Raw genomic sequence first — 19,053 nt, forward strand, 5'->3', positions numbered from 1 at the left:
ACGAGGGCTGTGCCGCAGTCGATGTCCAGCCCCAGCCCTGCTCCTGTGCCTCCGGATGCGCGCGGTGCGGCCCCGCTGGGATGCGAGCACCCAGCTGCCATCTGGGCAGATAACCGGATTTTTTACATGCGTGCACGAGAGAGGGGGTGGGGGAAGGCTGGGGAGAAACCAGGCTGCAAAATGAATTCAGCATCAATTATTCTAAAATATGCGTGTTAATATGGGAAGGGCTCCACGGCTGCATCCATCTCCACTTCTGTTAATTTCGAGCACCAAAATGTGACCTGGGAAGATGACAGCATCTCACATCTCAGTTACACAAACACGAGCCTGGGAAAGGGGGTATATTAAAAAGGGAGACAATGCTGCATATTAAAATACCACAGATGGAGCTTTCCGCAGCCCTTGCAGTCTGCCTCGGAGATTATTGCTGGGCCATATTGTATTAAAAATGGGGGGTGGGTGTGTTATTTATTTAATTTTTAAACAAATTCCATCTCCTACTCACGCCGGATGGATAAAGTGAGCTCTTGAGCTCCAGCCAGCTTTTCCAGCAAACCCACATGAAAAATGCATTTTCATTAATACAAACTGTTTGCAGTAGGTAAATTAATTCTGGAAATGGTTTTCATACATGGCAAATTATACGTTCAGTGAAAACACTAGACGACACTCTACAGTCATAATAAAAGCCCTGCGTCTCCTTTAATGAATCGGGATTGCCAGGTAAAAGGAGCCCGCTCGAACAATTAAACAAACAAACCAGTAAATAGCAGGGCAGAAACCCACCAGTGCCAGCAGCGCCGGGGGCTGCTGGGCTCCTGCAGGCACCACGAGCACCAGCCCCGTGGGCACACAGGGGGAAAGGCGCTGGGGAAGCGGGGCTGGAGCTGGGCAGGGCTTGGCGTGGCCAGAGGAGCAGGATCTGACCCCATGGGCTCGGGGAGCAGGAGGGGAAGGAGGAGCCGTGCCCCGTCCCGGTGCCAGCACCATGCAGTGGGAGGGGATGTTCGGGAGGACAGGGTGAGGAGCACGGCACAGCCTGCAGGAACGGGGCTGAGCCCGAACCCGGGGCTTTCTGCTCCGAGTTTCCATTTTATTCCCCAATCTGACGATGTCTCCTTTAACAGCCCCGCTTCCGAGTGCCTGCTTACGGCAAGGGAAGCGATATATAATTGATGAAATCACGATGTGCTACAGCCCCAGCCCAAAGACATCTGTTCCGCACGTAGCCTCGCTCAGGTGCTGTCACAGCGCATTTACCGCAGCCTGGCAGCGACCGGCCGCGTGCGCTGGCGCCTGCACGCCTGCGATGCTGCACCTCTCGGAAGGCATTGCTGGGATCTTTGTGCCTCTCTTCCTCCTCTGCCCGGCCTTTCAGACTTATTTCCTTAAGGCACCCCCAGCTGCTCACCCTGCGGTGCCGGAGCCTGCACCCAGCCACCTGGCGATGCGTTTTGGGGTGAAGGCACTGCTGAGCCCCCCTTGCTGCACCCTTCCAGCACCCCACCAAGTGGCTGCCTTCTCCTGGGCACTGCAGACACCAGGAGCAAGCCTTGGAGGAACTGGGAGAGCGGAGCAAGCATCGATCCCCTCGCTTGCCACGGGGAACTTTGAGAGCCACCGAAGGAGGGAGCAGCGTTTCCTAACAGCCTGCCGCATCAGCAAACAAAGCCTGATAAAGGATCTTTTAGTCACCTCTTAATTACATATTCCGGGTACATTACGGAAGGAGAAATGCATCTCAGGTCACTGCCTGTCACCATGACAAAGGCCTGTGATGAGTTCTGGATTCAAAATATTTGCACTAATTATCAGCACAGCTCCCCTTTGAAAGCACTGGGAGGGAGGTGGCGTCTCACCCTGGGGAATCAGCTCGGAGGCTGCACGGGTTTCGCTGCACTACAGATAAATATACTCGTGCGCCTGTGTATTTTTACCAACGTGCCCGCGTATGTATCCATGGAGAAAAACCTATAAATGCCTAACACACGGCTTGTGGGGCTGGGGAGTGGGAGCGGCAGGAGTGGGGCTGCTTCCCACCAGCGGCAGGCGGTGGTGGCAGGGAGCTGGGCTTCAAAAGGGGGTACAGGAACCCAAACCCCACGGTGGTTGCTGCAGCCACGGGAAGCGAGCGCCCGGGCACGCGGCAGCCCGGGGCCAGACAAGAAAATGCTGCATGCAAACTCAGACTGACCTTTAATTAGTGCGTAAGTAGGCAAAAGGAAAAAACAAAGCCAAACCAACCCAAACCGATCAAACCACTTCCCCGGGCACCTTCCTTTTGTTAGGCGCAGCAGGAATCCCGGTGTGCCCAGGCCAGTGACACTCGGCCAAGAGCCAGGGGTGCCACCGCTGCACCAGCCCTGCCACCGCCCCCGGTGGCACTGCCCCAGGACCCCTGGGCTCCCCGCAGGGCAGGCAACTGCCACATTTCTCCTAGTCACAGGCCACGATCGGAGGAGCAGAGCAAAGTGACACCTTGGGGACGCCGGTCCTCGTCCGGGTCGCACCTTGGTGCCAGTCCCGGGGGACTCCGAATGCACCGAAGGCAAGCAGGGCACACGCCGCCCAGCTGCCCCTTTTCTCAGCAAGCATTTAATCTGACTGGACAGGAGCAAAACCATGTAGATATAAATGGGGCAAGGAGAAAATAGCATGCTTCAGGTTCCTCGGGAAAGCATATGGGAACGGGAGACTTATTAATAAATTCTTCTTTGTTCTGTATTGTCTGTGATAAATAGCCACACTCAGCATCAATAACGGCAAACATCCTTGGGAAAGAGAGACACGCAGAAACCCATCACACCGCTGAAAGCAGAGAATGGATTCAATTTCAGGTTTGAAGGCAAATTTCACAGTCCTAAACAAAATTATCTGAGGGGGGCTGCTGCAGCCACATGCGTAATAAATGTAAGGTTATGGCTGCTAAACCAGGAGAACGTCTCCCAAGAGTTGCAATACCTTAAGCTGAAGGACAAGGAAGAATAGCCCCATTCGGGATGATGCTCTTGGAAAAATAACATTTATGTTTCCAAATAAAAAATGTTTTTATTAAGGGAACACAACACTTCTGGAATTTTATGGCCCCAGAGATTACTCAAACTCCCACCCCTTCGCTGGCATCCAAAAGTAAATTTCCATGAGATTTAAACACTGCTGAGGCCTCAATAATTTGGGGGTAGGAGGGAAGAGAGAGCAGCAGCAAGAGACGCTCTTAATGGTGCAGACATGAAAAATGCTGCTTTATTTTTTGATGATTGCATTAGATTTTTTATCGCAGAGATGAAAAACGAGCGGCTCCCACCGCCTAACTCACTGCCTGGGGACTGGAGCCCTCTCCGCGGGCAGCCCGCAGGGTTTTGGAGGAGCCCCTGCTGCGGGAGAGCAGCGAGCTGGGTACGGGCCCGTGCTCAGGGCGTGTAGCAAAGGGTGCTTGCAGGTGGGCTGCTGTAAAGGCAATAAAATAACGGGGAGGAAGGGCCCGGGTGCAGGGATGGCTCTCTGCAGAGCCCAGGGCTCCCTCCCACGGTCGCGCGACCTCCCCGGGGAGCAGCATTGCACCAGCACACCAGGGACACGAGGGGATGCGGTCGGTGCAGTTCACCTCCCAGAGCAGTTTCCTGTGGGATACCACCTGGATGGAAGATGAAGCCCCCGTGGCCACAAGCCCAAGGCCAGCTCTGGTGCTGCAGGCAGGGCAAAGCTTTCCTCCTGCCTCGTGGCTGTGGGGCACGGCGAGCTTGTGCACGCACACTGTGGACCGTATCTGAACAAAGCAGCTCCTCCCAACACCACTAAAAGCTCGGCGCTGCTGCTAACTCCCCGTGGGCAACTCGAGGTTTCAAGACCTCTGCCACAGAGGCAAACGGGTCTTGCTGGAGTTTAACCTGCCTGAAAGGCACAAGTACTAAAGGAAGCAATCCACTCGACAGCCTTGCATCAGGGCATCCCCCGTTTTCTTTCTTGTTAATCCTCTGCTCTGCAACCACTTTTTCTCATGCTTTACCTTGGAGTACTGTAAGTTTGAAAGGATAAAGTGCATTAAGAGTTTTAACGCCGAGGAAGATATCAGCCTGACACTTTAATAACACTAATGCTCTGGAATTTGCAGAATTATCACTGTAATGCATATCTCAACAACAGCCCCTGCAGCGTGATTAGTACGAGCTCTGTACTGCCTCGAACACCGTGGGCTCTCCTGGTGCTCAGGGTAAAGAGCTCAGCCCCTTTCACGGTGCCCAAGACAGACGCCGATTTTCCAGAGCAACATGCAGAGCCCCCCTGGGCATGTCCTCTCCATCTCTGCACACTGCCGAGCACTCCACCTTTCTGTTCTGCATCCTGCAGAATCATTCCCAAGTCACTGCTGACACATCCCACAGCTCAGTTTAACGTTCCTCAAATGACTTGGTCCTTTGCCTGTGTCAAGCCTGAAATCCATCCCAGGTCAGGGCACATCAGTCAGCAAGGACCAGATGCAAATGTCTCTCGGTGTCTCTGCCCCCAAAACACCAGCAAAGCTCCATCACCAAAAACCTGCTGAAGCCCCTGGTCCTGCTTCCTCAGAGGAATTGTTAAGGCTTTGCATTTTCTGTCCCCCCCCTTCTCTTAAGCCTGAGTGAAATAAAACCCTAAAGGCACTAAAAGCATCCATCAAATTCAATGCAAAAATGTAGATTTACTCAAAAATTATACACCCACTAATCTATAAAAATATAGCCAATATCCAGCGAAAGCCAAGGCTTTTTGGAAAGTTAAGACAGTGATGGAAGGGAAGAAATTGCTTCTTTTCTGCCTGTGAAACACACACAGGCTGCTTTGTAAGGCTGATGGCGATGGGCACCAGGGTGCTCCTCTGACTTCCAACCCACTCTCTGGGACAGGGCTTAACGAGCTGCAATTTGAAAGCAAAGTTAAGCAGAGGCTAAAAAGGAGCTTAAGCTTCACATGCAAAGTCAAATGCAAAAGTAAATAAGTGGCAGGAAGCCCGAGGAGTAAATGAGAGCCTTACATCTTGTGTCTAATGAGTGACACCAGGTAACGCTGGCAAATTGCTCACCTAGAGACAGCAGCACTGAATCGCTGATGGATGAACAAGCTCTTTTTTTTTTCCCCTTCATCAGCACACATCACAGGCAATGATAGAGCATGTTTCTCTGATGGTGCTGGAGATTGTCACAATCATTTTCTAAATCCAGTTCAGCTAGTAATATTTTGGTGAAAAAAAAAAAAAAAAAAAGCCAAGAACAAGCAGCACTAAGTCAAATCCTCTGCCGGTGTAAGCTGGAAAAGCTCCCCAGGGGCCGGCTAAAATCAGCTGCGTGCCTCTCACCCTGGGCTGCTCGGAAACACGATCCTACTGGAAATAATCAACGTGTGCAAGGCAGGGGCAGCGCGTGCTTGATGCGATGCCAATGGGCAACATGAAAAGCACCGAAGTAGCTTAGAGAGAAAGACACCTTAATGCACCAGAACAAGCCCATCGTGGCGGATCTTTAGCCAGCGTTACGTAAAAAACCTGCAACACTTCCCCGGCACTTCCCCAAAACCCAGGGCCGTGCGCACGAGGCCCCGGCGCTGCCAGCGGTGCCGTGCCCGGCTGCGGCGCGCCGTCACGTGGGGAAGCCTCACGGCTGGGCTGCGATGCGTAAAGGGATTTACAGATGTAAAGCCACATCTCGATAACGCTTGGAACAAATCCCTGACATTCTTCACACAGCTCTGCACTAACAGGTTAGGCTCTACCAGAGTGGAAACGCCGCGGCTCCCCGCTATCTCGGCGCTTCCACTCCCATTAACCCTTCGGAGACTTCTCCGCTCCGAGGCGAGGTGCGGTGGGGTCCTCGGCGCCAGGACTCTCCCCGCCAACAATTAAGCTCTGGTCGGGACTAGACATTTGCATGCAGTTCATTTGTGATGCAGAAAAGCTTGAACCTGTCATTACTGCTTGGCATCAGTACAGCGCTGTGAAAAGGCACCGCTCGGAACATGCGCACAGCGCTGCACCCTATTTCCTTTAATCTAGGCTAAAATGACAATGAGAGAAAGCAGGAGGGAGGAAGAGGGGAAGGGGAAGGGCATCTTTTCCATAAACAAGAGTTCAGGCCTCTAACAAGCCAGGCACAAGTGTTCTGCTCAGCTCTCCGAAGGTTTGTACGACTGGGGCCCTTTGCTGGCGATCCCTCCCAGCACACAGGCACCTCGTCATTTTGCTGATGATACTGGTGGATGTCTGCGTTTTGGAAGCACAGGATTGCTGCCTGCACCCAGCCTCTCCAGCATCTTGTCCTCCTGCAACCAGCACCCGACACAAGGAGCAGAGCACCAGGAATCCGCGTGCAGGCAGATGTGGGCTAAGCCGAACGGCCAAAGATCAGCTGAAGCCCTGCCTGCAGCAGGAGGTTTACCCGCTCTGTCAAAATGCATGCCGTTACCTACCCTCACTCTGCAGCATCCCCTAGCATGACAGCATCCATTGCTTCGTGCTAATAACGTGACCCCCGTGACTGCTTGGGGCAAGGCATGGGCAGCGTGGAAGAGGTCTGCCCTGGGCCAGCTGGGAGCTGGAAGCCCTTGGGCCACGCAGAGCACGGTGCTGGCAGCACAGCCCTGGCTGTCACCGTGCCTGTGGGCAGCGGCCCCCCAGCCCAGCCCCACAATGCTCAGGTGATTTAGGAGCCCAGCTCCACCATGATTCGTAGCCGGCAGGGAACCGAACTCCCTTGTTACCTTTCAAATGAGCGGAGCTACACACGAATATTAAACACCACCTCGTTTCAGTCCCAGGAAAAAAAAAAATGAAAAAAAAAAAACAGTCTTTGAGAATCCCTCATTAAGATGTGCTGGGCGAGTTGCACAGGGAGCCCGAGAGCCAATTAAGAGGGGCTGTAACAATCCTAAAATGAAGCTGCACGCGTAGATCAGATCCAAGATGCTTGCAGAGCTGGAGCAGGCACGCTCCCCATAGTGCCTGAGCTGCTGCCCTGCTCCAGACCCTCACCCCATCCATCCTGGATGGGCTGCAGCAAGAAGCAGCCACCCGGGAGCTGCTCACCCCCCCAGCACAGGCAGGACCCCAAAACCAAACCCCAAACCCCGCCTGCCCCTCGCCTCCCTGCTCGGCCATCAGGGAGAGGTGCGAGGATCAGCTGCCTGCAGTGGGAGAGGGAGCAGAGCTTCAGCAAAGTTTATTTGCTGACTTTCAAACACCATTATTTCCACGCTGGATCGCAGGTAATGCAATCAGACAAGCCCGACGTTTCTCATGACTTTGGGAGGACTCTATTTTCATTCTGCAGCTCAGCCTCATCCTGCCGGCCTCTGATCCGCCCCCTCCCCACCGACGCAAGCTGCCCCCGCTTCCAAATCAATTTCTATATTTCAGATACAAAGGTTGTTTTCCTTGAAAAATGAAGCTGCCCCTCACAGACATAATAAAGAGATCAATACCAGTTACATCAAGTTTCCTAGTAAAATCAGGGAGCTGGTCGTGCTTCCAGCACCGCCATGCACTGGCGTGGCCATGCCGGCGCCCCGCGTCCTGGAGGGTGCTCAGCCGGGAGCCCCGGTGCTGAGGGACCTCGGGGAGCTGCCATGCGCAGTCCTCTCCCCCTGCCAGCGATGGGAAATGGGAGAGAAAATTGTGGATATAATTTATAATGCCTCATTAATTTGACAAATGCCGCCTCGCGCGTGCTCTCCGTCAGCCCGTCACTGTCCCAGAAGCCGCTATATCATCAGCCATATCAAAATCCACCTGCCGAGCCCTGCTGGGTAAATGACGGATTCATTGCCACCCGCTCCCCAGGGTGCTGCTCCCACCGTGCCGGCCCCTGTCCCTGCTCCATGTGTCGGGGGGCAGCACGAAGCCCCCAGACCCCCCCGCAGGATGCAGAGCTCTGTGGGTACTGCTTCCCAGGGCGGGATGCGGGCAGAGAGGGAGAAGACAAACATCGCAAATAGCTCTCAGAGAAAGCATTTGACCAAAGCTTTTGTGTAAAATCGATCTCACGGGAAATGCTTCTTCACCAAAATGGAGCTTTTGTGGAAATTTCTCATTTTGGTCACGAACTGAACTCAATTTTGTCTTCATTTGAGAGAAAGTTTTCCTTTCTCCCCATCTCCTCCTTCCTACAAACCCCTCGCTTTCCTACTGGGAAAGCAGTATGATGGAGAGGGGAAGCAGCACCCGATGGGGTGTGCCAGCAGGCACCCCGGGCGGGCAGACCCTGCCCAGCACACCCCTCTTCTGCCTCTCCTCCCCAAGAGCACAATCAGCTCTCACCCGAGAGGTATTTCGGCAGGAGCAGGTAACAAGACATGGACCGCAGAGCTAATAACGTGCACTGCTGCCTGGTTCCCGAAGGAACAATTTGAGAAAACCTCGCAGCCCCCCAGGACAGCAGCTCCTGACGGGTAGAGGGAACCCCGCCACCTTGGAAGAAGTGAGACAGAGCCCTCCCATCTTCCCCCAGTGCTGCACCAAAAGCAAAAGGTTTTGTGCCCCCTGGCACCCAGGGTTTGGGCCATTGATAGGGCAAAAGCAGCAGGCCGGAGATGTATGTGCACAAGGCAGCATTAGGACAACTCTGCTCACTGTGCATTAAATAACTCTTGCAGGGCACAAGTGACATGGCAGCGCAGAGCGACCAGGGGACAATAAATAAATCTGTGGTTATAAATTGTGGCACTGGGCTGGAAGATGAGATGGCCCTGGCTGGCTGGGACCGCGCACAGCCCAGGAGAGCAGCTTGTGCTCAGGTCCTGCCCTGCCACCACCCCCCAGCCCTGACCACGGTCCCCAGAGATGTCTGTTCACTTTGAGTCCTGCTTCAGGAGCTCCCCAGCATCGCCGCGTAGCTCTCGGGGCAGCTTCAGTGCAAACAAGGAGCAAGGATCCCACCAGGCTCCAAGGCAAAGCACCCGGTGCTGCTCCCCAGAGCACAGAGCGTCCCTCAGCACCACCGGCAGGCACAGCCTCTCACCCGGCCACACAGGGCCGAGGGACAAAACCCAGGGCAGGAAGGGTCTCGTGGGTTCGGCAGACACAACACATTCCCAAAGGATTTTCAGAAGACAGGGATGAATAAAAGGTATCCCTGATTTACCTTGTTACACATCAGCTCTGCCTGCTTGAGCTGTTATTTCCTGCAAATATATTGCACTGTGGGATGCCTGCTATATTTTATAAAGTTAATAACTTTTTTTTAATTGGATGAGTTTATAGAATCGTGTGAGCAATTAACAATAATTACGTTTAAGACACTTAAATTCCAGGATGCACCACAAACACTGGAATATTAAGCTATAAAAACCCTCGATTGTACATTCAAATTACATTAAGGGTCTGTTGGAAGGAATATGCTCTCGGTTTCAAGAGCGCAGCTCTGTTCTGTTTATACAATGAGTTTCCATCAGGGATGTCAGCAGCAGCCCCCGTCCCCCGGAGCGGTTCAGTGCTGGGGCACCACACAGATGCCGAAGCTGCCCGGTGGCCACCAGCACCAGCGAGCCCATGCACTGGGTGCTGGTGCTGCCTGCAGAATGACACCCAGTGCACCCCCAGGCTGCTGCAGGGTGCCCCCAGCACTGTGCCGAGTCACCCAGTGCATCGCCTGCCCTTCCCCAAATTTCTGGCATTTTCGGCATCTGTCCCATGCTCCTTAACACACGTTATGGTCAAGAACCTCCACCCTGGCCATTTTGAGAGCTCCCAATTTGAAGACTGAGGCTGGATCATCTCTTTTTTGGCTGTTTCATTCTGAAAGCACCAAGAGCTTGGAGGGACACCACAACGATGCCGGCAGGCTGCAGCCCCTGCAGCACCGAGGCAGTTCTCTGGGAGAGAACTGGGCCAGAGCTTATTTCATTTTAATCACCAGGTGCCAAACTAAATTATTGATGTAGGTTCTCAGTGACAGGTGAGGCATTTTATCAGTGCATCTTTAATAATGCAGGAGTCATGATACTTCACGCTAAAATGTCAAGCAATTCTCAGGTTACCCTCGCCGTGCTGAGGACCTCTCCCTGTCCTGCCCAGTGCTGCCGGTGCCCAGCTGCTGCCTGCAGACCCAGGGGAGCACCCCCAGCACGCTCGCGGTGCCCTCCCCACGGCACCTGCCCGGACCCCCTGTGCGGCAGGGGGCACGGCAAGAGTTACAGCAGCAGCAGCAGCATTAGAGGAATCAGGGAACGGTCAGAGTTTGGTGGTACGGGTGAGAACTACCCCCAAATGCAGTGAGGAGTGAGCAGGGTTGGAGCCAGGCTGCAGCAGCACCCCCCCGGAGTCGTGTGCCGCACTCCATTCCCCGTGCAGCGCGCTCAAACACACTGCTTATAGACCAATTTAATACGTCCCGGCCGCATAAAAGGACAATTTTAGAACCGTGAAGGCTTCAGGGCAGACGAACAATAGCAGCCTAATGTCTCCATTTTGAGCCATGCACGCGCAGCTGGCGTGCCTCCGCCAGGGCCTCCGAGCAGCAGCGTCGCTTCTCCGGCACACTGCTGCCGATCTGTAGGGAGCAGCGGTGCCACCCGTGCCGTGAAGGCCACACCCTGCCCCACGAGGAGCTCCACACAGTGCCAGGAGGGTGCCAGGATCTCTGGAGGGTCCCCAGAGCTGCCGGGAGCAGCGGGGCCGCCCCATGCCCAGCTCACCGAGCGCACGTGGTGGCCGCCAGCCCCTGGCTGGACCCGGCCCAGGGTGAGCTCCAGCCTTTGTATTCCGGCAGCGCAGCGTGACATTTATAGGGGGAAGTTTTATTCCTGCTGTAAATAACCTCTAATAGTGTAGGTCATTACACTAATTACAGAAGATAATTAATTTTCTAATTCTTGTTAGACCGCTGCATATTCCAAGAAGAGCGCAGTTCATTATTTTCCCATGCAATTATGACCTCCCTTCTCCTTCTCCCTGCCAGCCCCGCCTTCAGGATTTTAGCACTTTGTCAAGTTGTTTATCATGCAGCCATCGAGCTGTTGCGAAGCCGAGGCGGTGCGCAGGCTCCTCTCTTCCTCCCACCCCATTTCAATGGGCAGGAAGAGGCACCAGGGCAGTGCCACGCTGCTCGCTATAGTGCTTCCCCTGAGCGCAGGGACCGGCCACAGGAGCCCTTTTTCCAGCACAGGGGGTGCTCAGCCCCTGCTCCTGCTCGGCCACCAGAACATCGTGCCCCAGGAGCCAGCTCAGCTCCCCCCGAGCTCCCTCGCATCTCCCGGAGCCGTGTGGGGTTTTCTGGTGCTGAGGACGGCACTTTGCCATCACTGGTAACAAAGCTCTCTGCTCAACTGCTCCGAAAACGTCCCCTCCAAGAGCCCGACCTGCTGGTGGCTGTTAACGCGCGGCAGATTGATGGTGGCTCTCTCGTTCCAAAGCCCAGCCCGCCAGCACCAACATCTGCAGGACCTTATCCCACCGTGGGGCTGGGAGTATGGGCAGCTCGAACCTTGCGTGCATATGGCAGGATAAAGACAACCTGGCACCGGCAGCTCGCATAACTTCTCCGTGCTCGCCCTGTCCAGGACCATAAACCAGCACCATAAAGCATCACACATCATGAGATGAAGCACAGCGCTCTCTCGGGAGGTCCTGAGCACTGTGCCCCTTCGGGCTGGGGGCTGCTGGGGGTCCTGCACAGGACGAAATCCCTCCCGTGCCGCAGGGAAAGCTGCCCAGCGTGGGAAGGCTGCGGCTGGGGGAGCGTGCGGGATGCTGGCTGCTCAGGGCTGGAGCCTGCCTTGGCTCTCCAGCCCCGCTGTAAATCTGGGTATCAGACAGGTTTTAGTGGTAATCAATTGTATTAACGAACATGCATCCGTTGACCAGATAAGTGGAATATTATGTTTTAAGTCCAGCTGCAATTAGCAGAGCAGATGGATGTGGGCTGAGGCAGCAGCGAGTGCCTCTTCTCACCCATCTCCTGACGGAGCCAGCCCCAAAACCACGCGTTTGGGGGACCCAGCTCACGCAAATCCCCGCTGGGAGGTGTGCTGAAAGCAATGGGAAAAGGAAGTTTTTGTCCCATGTGCTGATTGCCTGGGGACTGCTACGGGATGCGCACAGCCCAAGACTTGGGGCGTGCATGGGAAAGGCCTGGCTATGCCAGGTGATAACACGCACACCCACCGTTCTATCAGAAAGAATGAATTTTTAAAAGGCACGTAACCCCCTGACGCTTCAAGGCATCAGCTGAGCGCTAAGGAGGATTAGGAGGAAATATCTCCTGTGGAAAGCTTATTCCACATGAATTCCACTGAAGGGATCCTTTCATCTCCCCCCGGAGCATCTCTTCCCCTGGCCTGATGTGCCTTGGCACTCGCTGAGCTCCTGTAATATATTTGCAGGCGGCGATCCGCCCGCAGAGGTTGACAGCTGTCTCCGCTACGATGCCGCCTCCGACTGACGGCGATGTGACAGGCGGCGTGTGACAGCCCCGCTGTGGGACCACGTCCCTGGGACACTCGGGGTGCCCAGCTCCGGGGTGACAAGTGGGAAGGGGAGAGCACGGCTGGCAGGGGGCTGGCGTGCCTGACCCAGGGGCTTTGGGGTTTATTGGGCAGGCAGTGCCCTGCAAAAGGGTTAAAGTGAGTGCCATCTCCCCTCTCCTTTCCGTTTGAAAGGAGAGGCTCTGAGTGCATTAAAAACTGGGTTAAAAATGGCTCTGCTCTACCTATCTTATCTTCTTTGTACTAAAAGCCCTCAAAGAGTGGCAGGTTTTCACGCAGAATTTTCCCGTCTAATCCCCTTTTGTTAGCTCTGATACCGGCATTGCAATACAAACCTCGTCCGTGCGATTTAGGAGGGATTACACGCCCTCAATCCTACAGCAGGCGGGAGAAAAAAATGTTTCCTCAAATCAAATTTTACACAAACCGGTATTTGAAAATAATCAAAGCGCAAATCCCTGCTGCGGGGATTTCTGGGGGGGGGCAGCAGCAGGACCCAGAGCCCCCACCCCGGTGCCACCGCGTCCCCTGGCTCCCTGCCTGCCGTCCCCAGCTGGCCACATGCCCGCTGCCATGTTCACGCCGAGAGCGAAGGGAACCCCAAGCACGCCAAAACCAACGCGTGCCATGGCCAAAGTCTGCGTGAAAGCCAGCATTGCTAAAACCATTCAGCAGCCCCACGTTGTACGTGGCCAGACTTGGGCTCTGCACGTGCAGAACTGGCTGCGCTTGGCTGACGAGATATTGCTGGTGCCGCTCCTGCAGTGTGTGTGTCACAGATGCTACCTCATTTTATTGATCTCTCATAGCTGCTGGGATGTCCATAGTGGAATTAATACGCCCGCATCTCCACCGAAAAAGAAAAAAAAAAAAAAGGTAAAGCCCATCTGACAGTTTCTATTAGGGAAGCGTGAAGAGCGATTTGCGTAAGAGACGCCGGCTTTGCCGGGGAGAGGAGGGCAGCCCGAAGGCAGCGCGCCTGTAAGCTCGCATCTGGGTAAGTGAAGTGATTTCCTACAGGAAGTGATGGAGGCCAGAGCAGAGCCCCGGCCCCGCTGCCTGCAGCTGACGAAGCGCTCAGCCTGCCCGCTCCGTGCGCCAGCAGCGGCATCGAGCCCCCGACCCTGCCCGCGCACCGGGGAGCAGCACGGCAAGGGGAGCGCAGCCAAAGCACCCCCAAATGTGAGAATGGCACCTCAGAGCCAAGGGGCCAGGACTGTCTGCGACCACCGCTAAGGGATCTGCCACCAAAGAAAGCAGGAAGGAAGCAAGATTTCCTGCAGAGCCCCCCAGGGTCCCGGGGGGTCGCAGTTCATCCATCCCCAGGGCCTCGGGTAGGGACGGTGGGGAGCGGGAGGCCTTGGGAGCGTGGCACCTGTCAAGCAAAATTATAACTACATCCATCTGCTGCCGCCAGGCCTGGGGAGAGCTGTGAAATATTCATGCTTCCTGCCGTGCACACAGGAAAGTCTCCTCTGGGTGCTTCCCATCCTCCCCCACCGCTTGGAGGCAGGGAGCCTGCGGCTCGTGGGGCAGAAGCTGGAGGGCAGCGGCTGTCCGGGGGGCTCAGTGCCCCGGGCTGTGCTGGGCACACAACAAAGGATGTGCCCCGCAGAGCTCCCCGCCTTCCTCCGAGCTCTGGAGTGCTCTCCAGGGCCCTGTGCCTTCCTCCTCCTTCCTCTTCATGAAACCCTCCAGGGCAATGCTGAGCAGAGCGCTGCTGCTGGGGATGCGCTGGGCTGGCCAGCTGCATCCTTACGGGGACTTCTGAGCAGGGCTTTTAGGGACTGCGTGCCATACAGTCCCATCCAAACCCAGATCCTCTGTGCCTACAGGTGCAGAGACTATGCCACCTCTTTTCTCTCTCCTTCCCCCGGATTTGGAGCAAGGCTCAACTCCGCCATAAAATTAAAAGTCGTGCGCCCAGATAAATCAATTAAGATCTTGTTTGCAACAACACCTACAGATAAATCCCACCCAATCTGGGGTCTGGCCAGCTGTCCGAACATTTGGCTTACTCTCAGCAGGACACACAACAACACGAGTGCTTAAAAGCACTCATCGGCGAGGGAAGTAAAGCCCCTTCCTAATCCACTGCCCCCGAGCGCGGGGCTGCTCAGCACCCAGCGGAGCCGCCAGCTCCCGGGGGTGGGCGCGCCCCTGGTGCTGGCCCTGGCGGAGGCGTGGAGCTGCTGGGAGCTGCTCTGCCAAACCCAGCTCCTCCGAACCCGTGTGCCTTGCACTTACAGCCATCTCCAGCCTGACAGCACCTCCAGCGTCTCTACCAGGCCAGGAGCTGTTGGATGCATCCCAAAATGCCAAATTGGCTGGCCCCAGGTATCACCGGGCAGGGAAACAAGCCCCGCTCAGCACCTCGCAGCCAAACCTGGACCACGAGGCTCCCAGCTCAGCCTGGCCTGTGTTACCTGGGACAGCACCTCACTGCTGATAGACAATGAGAAATAAAATTCAGGTAGGGCTTGCTGGCTCCCCTATACATACATAACAAATAAAGTTTTCCCCTGGTGTCCCCAGACCTGCAGAAACCCTCACGGCGCTGCCTCGCCGACTGGCCCCCCCAGCTCCCTGCAGAAGTCGTTGCGCATTCCCAGCACGTGCACACAGCCCCCTGCGTGCCCACAGCTGGGTTTTCTGGCTCTAACAGCATAACATTACCAGCCACAATTAAGCAATATTTTTTTCTTGGGGGTAATTACATTTAAGCACGTATATTCCAGTCACACTCCGAGGCCCCACGCAGGACTGCGCCAGCCGCGCTGGGCATCACCAAAACCTCGTGCACAGCCTCAGCCTGCCCTGAATTCCTCATGCACCCAGCAGAGACAGGATCACAGAATTGTAGGGGTTGGAAGGGACCTCAAGAGACCATCAGGTCCAACCCCCCTGCCAAAGCAAGTTCCCTAGAGAAGCGGGAAGGTGCTGAGCAGTGTGCACAGCCCCATGGGCACCCTGCTCTATGCACCCCTTCCTGAGCCCTTCTGCAGGCCACCCTCACTGATTCTGTGCCCTATTAACGCCTCGGGATGGTTTCAAGCCACGACATGAGGCGCAAAGAACAAAGTGGCACCAAGCACGGCCTCCCGCCCGCAGCAGCCGGAGCAGCCGAGCCTCCTGCCCACTCCCGGCTCCGCGCGTGGGCACCGCGACAGCCGAGGTCTCGCACACGCCGCGTTGCGGAGGCAGCCTCCGAGCCTTGACTTAGAGGCAACCTGCGGGCTCGGAAGCTCGGGCTGTGTTGTTTCCCCTTCTGCCTTAAACCCCGTGATTAGAAGACAGCTGTACGGTTGTGCCACTTGCAGGCAGCAGCGCCCATGCCCTCTCCCACCTGTGATTGCACCCAGGCTCCTTCCCCTGATAACTGAGTGGCTCCAGCCCCACACGTGGTGTCTCCCCCCAGCCTCTCCAGCCCTCAGAGCCCCTCTGCAGCCCCTGAAGCAACACACCATGGAAAGCTTTCTTGGGACACCCCAAGAAGGGGGATCAGAGCACCTACACACTCCCCAGGGCACAGCCAAGCCTGGCTGCCCTGCAGCTGCCGGGGAGCGCAGCATCACTCTCATTTTAGGAGCACCGAGCCAAGGGCACGCAATCACTGCTGCTCACACCTGGGCTGCCACCAGCCCCCAGAAATCAAGCACAAACTGGGCTGGGGGGGCTCTTTCTCTCCTTAAATGAAGCCAACGCTGCGGGGTCTGCATGCAGCAGCCAGCAAAAGAGCTTGCAAAAAATAGAGCACCAAAATCACCTCGGGCAGAGCAAAAAACCTGGGTCTCGCTCCCTTTGCAACAGACCCGTGTCCTTGCAAGCCTTTCCCTGCCACCAGCAAGCCCCTCCTGCATGCCAACCCCTGTGCCTCATCCCTCTGAAACCCTCCCAGGGGCACAGGCGTTGCTCCAAGCAAGCAGCATGCCCTGGTGCAGAAAGAAAGGGGCTCCGTGCCCCCAGCAGGACCTGTCCGTCCGCGGGGAGGCACCGCTGCTGGCTGCGCGGCGCTGCAAAGTACACCGATAAGAATTGATTTACTTCGTTTCAACAGTTTAATCTTCTTCCCTCGCAGCAGAGCTGCCTTCCCTCAGGTCCCTGGCGTGAAGCTTTCTGTGTTGGACGCGAGAAAAAAAAAAGGGGGGAAAAAGGTAAAACACAGCAGAGAAAAAACCCATAACACAACAAAACAAAAAACCCCAACAACAAACTACATACCTTCTGGCAAAACCCAGAGCACCACTTACACAACATCTTTACTCGCTCCATTATTTATAGCACAACTGAAACATTTATTCCTATGCTGAGCTACCCGGAGCAGCAGCGTCTCGGTGAGCTGCAGCGAGCGCTGCACGTCCCCAGCAGTGACCTGGGGCTGCTGCTGGACCCCAGTAGGTAGCACCCACCTGCCTGAGTGCACCCAAGGGCCTCCCCCAGGGCCATATCCTGCCCCACACGGGGCAGCTGAGAAACCCACGGCCTCTTTCTAACGAAGGGTCCGAGCCCTGGGACCATCAGCTTAGATGCTGAGCGGCTCAGGACCCACAGGAGGCTGTGCTGTGAATACTCCCCTGGCCGAACAGGGCTGCTTTTCAGCACAGACACAGCAAAATAACGCCGTGAATGTAACAGTTGAAACCTTCCTGGAAGAGTGAACTCCACAATGAATCAATAAGCAGAGGAGCGAAATTGCTATTAATGATGCTGCCAGGACACTTCCCCGCCCGGTGCTGCCTCTTTTGCAATTGAGGAGAAAAACATCAGCTCCACGGAGCGAGTCTGCTGGTGCTGGGCTGCAACCACAGGGCAGGAGGAGCAGGTTGCAGAAGTTCACGTCTAAATCCAGCTGATCCCGGATCCGCAGCACCCCGTGCACACAAGCAGCTTGCAGCAGGAACGGATCTCACGGCAGGATGCAGGAATTGCTGACGGGGTACGGGCAGGCTGCGCCCCGGCCACCTCAAAGCCACACAGGGCTAATCAATAGCAGTTAATCAATAGCCCGATCAATCATCGCTGCTGGTAAATATATCTCAAGGAGGTGCAAATCCCATTACACATATCTGTAGTGTAAATGCTGGCCCTGGGAACACGCAGCAGGATTAGGGGCAGTGTGATCTCCTATTCCGAGCACACAGCACCCGAGCCCGGTGCCAAAGCTCGCAGCTGGGCCTGCCCTGCCCATGAGGGGGGAGTCAAAAATGAAATTAAATTAATACAGGCCGGGAGCCAGCTCAGAGAGGATGCTTTGTGCTAGGGGCTGGCACACCTGCGGGGTGGCAGCTCCCTCCCTGAAGGACACGAGGCTGTGTCCCCAGGGAGGGTCCCCAGAGGCAAGGGGACCCTGGTGTCCCCATGTGCGGTGCCAGCGCCCTCCTGACCCCACCGCCTGCCCCGGCTGGCATCCCACGGCCAAGGGACGCACACGCTGGAGGCCTCCCCTCCTGTAATGGGATCTGTGGTCTGGCAGTGTGATTTCATCGGGGAAATGAACGGAAACAGGCCCCGCTCTGCGGCCCGGCTGAGCCCCATCAGCCCGGAGTGGTGCGTTATTGTTCAGCTGGCTGGCACCAGCTGTGCGGGGGGCGATCGGCACCTCATGGCCACTCCAGCGCCCTGCCCCAGCTGCCACCCCCTCCCCGTGCCACCCCCGAAATAGCCCCGGGGAAGGGGCTGCTCCCTTTGTGTGCCTTTGTGGGAACTGGGCTCAGGGGTGTTCATGAACATCGCACAAATAAGGGGGCAGAGCACACCGTGAGGGCTTTCTTTAGCTTTAAGGGAGGTCCCTGGGTTAAAACCAAATGCCATGACTTTGGAGAATGACAAGCCCTGCGCTGCAACCGCCTGCACCCTTGGGGCCTACTGGTACTAACAGGGCACCTTTTCCCATATATATTATAGTTACGCACTTATAGGGACCATAACCATTTGTCCCCTTCGGGCCCTGTCCAGGTGGAGCAGTGCTGACCAGCAAAACCCAGGGAAAGCCTCAGAGCTGCAGTGCAGGCACCGGGCTTAGGCCTTTCCTTTCCTTCGTCCCCACAAACTGGGGCAGGCAGAGGGTGACCGACAGCTCCACAGCCAGCCCAGCCGGCAACCCCAGTGCCAAAGCAGAGCTCCTGACGAGGGATGGAGCAATTTTCAGCAGCACAGCATGGCACTGTGCGAAGGTTTGGGGATGGAAGAAGACAGGAGAGGATGAAAATCCCAGAAAAAAGCAGACCATGAAAGCTGTGTGACCGTGGGAGGGGCTCACCCTGCTGCACGCCGGGGAGGTGACCTCCCAGGCGGGACAGGCAATGCGCAGCCCTGGCCCAGGCAGGCAGGGAACGGGGAAGAAGCTGCTGGCGATGGGTAAACACCGGTATCAGCAGGGATTATCTCCTTTTGCCTGCAAATATTTGCTAACCGGAGCGGATACAGCAGATGCAAACCCAACATTCAGACTCACACACAGCCACACGCGCCCTGGCAGCTCCACAGCCCGTGTCGTGGTGGAAGGCGGCGTGGTCTGCTTCGGGCTCAGCCACCCGGGCTCTGCACCCCCAAATGGGGCTCTGCACTCCCAAACGGGGCTCAGATGCGCTCCCACCCCCTGCC

At 56.0% G+C, this 19,053-nt stretch overlaps 1 protein-coding gene across 5 annotated transcripts in view; it reads right to left on the bottom strand.

The window, feature by feature from the left end:
- DSCAML1 (DS cell adhesion molecule like 1) overlaps positions 1 to 19,053 on the bottom strand; it is a 103,175-nt gene that overhangs the window by 48,167 nt on the left and 35,955 nt on the right. The gene's annotated exons all lie outside the window — the stretch shown is intronic.

The sequence above is a fragment of the Anser anser genome (assembly GCF_964211835.1).
Source record: "Anser anser genome assembly, chromosome: 22".
Taxonomy (NCBI): domain Eukaryota; kingdom Metazoa; phylum Chordata; class Aves; order Anseriformes; family Anatidae; genus Anser; species Anser anser.